The following is a 4,945-nucleotide window of genomic DNA, read 5'->3' as shown; positions in this document are numbered from 1 at the left end:
TCCGACCGCCTGTACTCATTTCTGTTAGAGACTGAGTCGACCCTAGGCCATAGTGCTGCCTGAAGGAACAGGTCAATTGAAAACTTACCTCATTGTGAATCGAACCTGTGATCTTCCGGCTTGTAGTACAGTGCCTCAATCAACTACGCTACCGCGTTTTCCGTGATATCACTTATGAATTATTTTAATGATTATCCATTTACTTTAACAGCCTTCTTAACTTTTTTTTTAATGTTGCTAGGTCCACATTCTATGGCTCATTTATATGACGTAATACTTCAATCTTGAACGAATATCAGTTTATACTCACGTGGGGTCCCGCAGTTTGGTTGACGTACAGAAATCGTTTCTAACATTTGCTGGAAACATTCCATCTGAGGCTCAAGTACACACTATCACGCTTTCTGTTCGACAGAATCCAGTTCAAATCTCGGCCAATGACATTGCTGTCATAATTAAGTCACCTCGAAACCTTTTCCTTTAGAACTCACCGCTCCATGCTGCATTTTAGATACTCATGACGGTTGCTAAGAAAAGTACTGAGTGCTAGTACCTTCTGGGTTGTAACAAGGCGTAGATCGGATACAGCCCGATGTTTCGGAGGAATATGTAGCCTCCATGTTCAGGACAAAACGAATACCAAGCAAGGAACCAGCAGAAGCATGAGGTAAACAGTGCCCACTGCTTCTGCTTTCTTGTTGGGCTTAATTTGGATCCTGATGATGGAAGTGTTATGTACCAAAGTCCAGGTTGCCTTCGAACTGTATAGCCTTACAACCAGAAGACCACACTCTTCACAATAATTCCTACTGAATACATTTTCCAAGCGATATGTTGTTGTAAATAATTTGCGATAGCACATGGGATAAGTAACTGATTAACTAACTAAATCTGTGTAGCCGAGTCCTTCTTGGAAAGCCCCCAGTCGCTCTTAACATTTCATGGAAATTTAAAAGTATGACATAAAAAATGTCAAGATTATTTGTTTTATAATACACTTCTACAAGCATAATTACGATGTTTGTGATTTTGTTCTCGTTATTGTATGTTCATTGATGTACCATCTGAGATTCTCATAGTTGTGGTTATGAAGAGTTCTGTATTCTGGGACGTACTGCCATGTAGTCTGTGTAACCTGCTTCATGCTGATTTCTTGCTTGGCACATTCTTTTTCCCTTGAGATGGAGGAGACATGATCCTCCGAAACGTCGGTTGGTTTTCAGCATACTACACGGTGTTATTTCCCAGAAAACATAACTTCTAGTACGTTTAGTGTTATCAACGCTCGTATGTCTGTTTACTCTTATACGAACTTATTTGCTGGCCTGTAAGATAACTTCTGCCTTCATCATCCTGACACTCATAACGTATCGGTTCATCAACATTTTCAAGTACATGACAGGCCTCAATATCGGCGTCTTTCAACCAGTATGACATATCCTATTGGCCGGAATTTATTTTCGGCTTTGTGAAAATTCTCTTAACTAATTCCGTGGGGCCAATCATTTTTGAGAAGCCACTAGTCTCTCAGCTACTCAAGAATTCCCAAACTTGTATGAAACCCGAAGCTTAATTGCCGTATTCAAAAGAGTCCGCCACTGGTCCATATCCGAAGCCACTCCCATTCAGTCCATGTTACCTCATCCTGTTAGTCTAATACCCATTTTCATATCATAATCCCACCTACTTCCAGGTACTCCTAGTGGACTCTTTCGTGCTGAAAATTCCCTTAAAGATAAATGTAACATTAAATAAATTTGTTTTTACTATTATGGAATCATCCTTCCTTTTGATACAACGACCGGTGAGATGCAATTTGCAAAAGTATGACAATAACTGCACCTTATCATTCTGTTTCAACGCTCCCTGATTTCCGTAGACTTTACTGACACTGTGGCGCATAGGCCCGTTGCTCAGCAGTGACTCGGTAATCAACAGCCGTTGCTATGCAATAGGCGAATAAACAAACAGCTCTTTCTGAGCAAAGGTATAGTTATTTTTAGACTATAACAAACGAAATGAAGATTTCTATGTGATCCTTGCCGAGATGTTATAAGCGCGTGGAGGCGGGGTCAAATACCTCCACTGGAACCCTGCGAGTCGTAGAAGGAGAAGAAAAGGAAACCCACTGCCTAGGGGTATAACCAGGTCACCATGTTCCTGGAGATATAAATACGGGGACCTGGCCCTCCAGGTTGGGGCAGTCTCGAATCTGAGAGAATAAAACGTGGTCACGAGCCCTGCGAGACTCGGTCCCGAGAATGACTGCGCTGGCGAAAACCAGCAGCAATTGTAAACGACAGACCCGACCTCTCGTCAGAGAGGGCGCCACACATCAAGAAACCCGAAACTGACAGTAACGTGAATCTGGTATTGGACCCCAAGTCCGGCTTGACACCCAAATAGACTGGCCGACTGACCGTCGATCTAACATAACTTTGAATTTTACTTTGAGTTGTGATGAGTCAGTTGAGAGCTGCAGTTTTTAGAAATAAGAAGCTGGTAACTGTGGCCGGAGACAGTTCGGGAACGCAAAGGAAAGGGAAGTCCGTCGTTGAAAGCCGCTACCAAACAACAGCTAGCGGAGACAGAATACTTGTGGGCTGTAGTTACAGTGATCTTTCGACAAATTCAGTGAAACTGTCGTAGTTATTTGTATTTACGAGTGTAAGTGTCCAATAAATCCAGTTATCAGTCCAAACCTCGTCCCACTTACCACGTGACAATACCATATTCTAGAACAACCTTAAAAAGAGTGAGAATAAAGCAGTGCCTTGTTTGAAACTACGCGAGCTACAAGCTGACATTGCCTAATGTTTCCATTTCTTGTATGACCTTCGCGTGTGGCACAATTATTTACATGGTACCAATTAGGTCCATAATCAGTAATATTTTCTTGTTTATAGTTAATTACATTCCTTGGCTTCTTATCTTATCATCTAATTGATAGGGAGCAGGGATAGCGCAGTCGGTATAGCGACTGCTTACGGGCTGGACCATCGAGGTGTCGGAGTTCGAGTCCCTATAGAGTCAAGAACTTTCTCTTCTCCACGTCGTCCAGACCGGCACTGGACCCCACCCAGCCTCCTATCCAATGGGTACCTGGGGTAAAGCTGTCGGGACGTGAAGCTGACCACTCACCTTTATCTAGCGCCGAGGTCAAGAAATTGTGGATCTATACATCCACTCCCCCACACGTCTTCATGGCGTAGTGCTTAATTAGTTAAGCATAGGGACAACTTTACAGTTTACCTTTACATCTAATTGATACAATGAAACAAAATCGTCGTCTTAATGTTTTCACGAAACCTGAGTACCACGTTTCCTGGTTTTCATAAATTCGTACTTGCAAACGAATAATTAGATGGTATATTCAAATAGGCTCTTCAAATTTTCCTCGTCTTGCAGTGTTGCATGATGCTGTCGAGCAGGGGAACCAAAGGCAGGCTCTCGTGAAAACATGAATTGAAACTTCATGATTCTTAAGTAGGCCGTACACCGGCATGCGTCAAGACATGTAACAGTCAAGACACGATGTCAGGATCATGACTAAGACCGGTGAGCGGCCGTTTTCATAATCTCGTCCGTTTCAACTGCGCTCCTTTCTTTGGCCCATGTCGCAGACATCGTGTCTTGACTGCTACATGTCTTGACGCATTCCAGTGTGCGGCCTACCTAAGAAGCAGAGACTTTCTCGACTTATGCCGGCGCTACACGATGCTACGAACGTTGGCTCCAACGTTGGGCAGAACGTTTGAGTCAAATAAGTTCGACAGTTGGTGCGGCAAATGTATCTGCTACACGGTGTGGCGAATGCTTGAACCAAAATTGTTTGGTACAAACGTTTGCCTAGTAGTTCTAAAATGGAGGATACAGACGTTGCAATTGCAGCCGCAGCGGTAGTAGTATTGTCTTGTGCCAAGTTATTACTTGAAAACAAGAAACGTAAAAGACGTACAAGAAGATGGTGGATGTTATCTCTAAATAAGAGCAGAGGACGGTAAGTAATGAACAAATATCCGTTAATGAAATGACGATGAATAAAATGTTTGTTTATTCATGCACATGATTTCAAATGTTCTGTAGCAAAACTTATATTTTAGGTACAATGGCTCAGATATGCTACTGGATTTACGAAGAGAAAGCTCAGGAAAATTTGAGAACTTTTGTAGAATGTCAGCAGAAGATTTTGAATATCTTTTGAATAAAATTGGGCCAAAAATAAAAAAACAAGACACCAATATGAGACAAGCTATTCCAGTAAAAGACTGTCTAGCAGTTACTCTACGGTTTTTGGCTAGTGGCGACACATTTACCAGTCTTGGATACCTATTTAAAATATCACATCAGTCCATAAGCCGCATCGTCGCCAATGTTTGTGAGGCTCTCATTGAAGTACTAAAGGATGAGATACGGGTAAGAAATATGTAACTCTGTTATTCTTATTTTTTTATTGCCTTTAATGGACATAATTATTTATCTTACATATCATTTCTGCTGATATCTAAAGTATCATGAGCAGTAGAAAAATAGGTTACGAGTGAGGTGTCACTAGATTGAGAAGTAATAACCAAATTGGCATTTTCTTGAAAAGTATGGGAGGGTCCTGGAGAAGCTACATAGTTCGGGCTAGAAGAAGAATGACTGCTTGATGCAGATGGATTAGGTTCTGGGGAAATAACGTTAGTAGTAACGGAACGCCCACCTGTAGCACCAGAACTATCAATTTCATTGAGTTCTGCTTCAAAAACGAGGTTATCTATTTTATTTTGTAAGATAAGTTGAGTTCTTTGTGACAAGCTTCTAAGTTTAGCAGCCAACAGCTGCCCATATAACGCAGGTGCATCTTGCAATGTCTTTGTTTGCGATTTGGTGGTAAGAGTTGTTAAAGCATCACTTGCTTGCTTTAAATGCTTAGCTAAATTTGCTTCGACTGGATTGGGGC

Source organism: Cryptotermes secundus, unplaced genomic scaffold (genome assembly GCF_002891405.2).
Source record: "Cryptotermes secundus unplaced genomic scaffold, Csec_1.0 scaffold238, whole genome shotgun sequence".
NCBI classification, from domain to species: Eukaryota; Metazoa; Arthropoda; class Insecta; order Blattodea; family Kalotermitidae; genus Cryptotermes; species Cryptotermes secundus.
The sequence above is the reverse complement of the archived record's forward strand: the minus strand, read 5'-3'. Positions refer to the sequence as shown.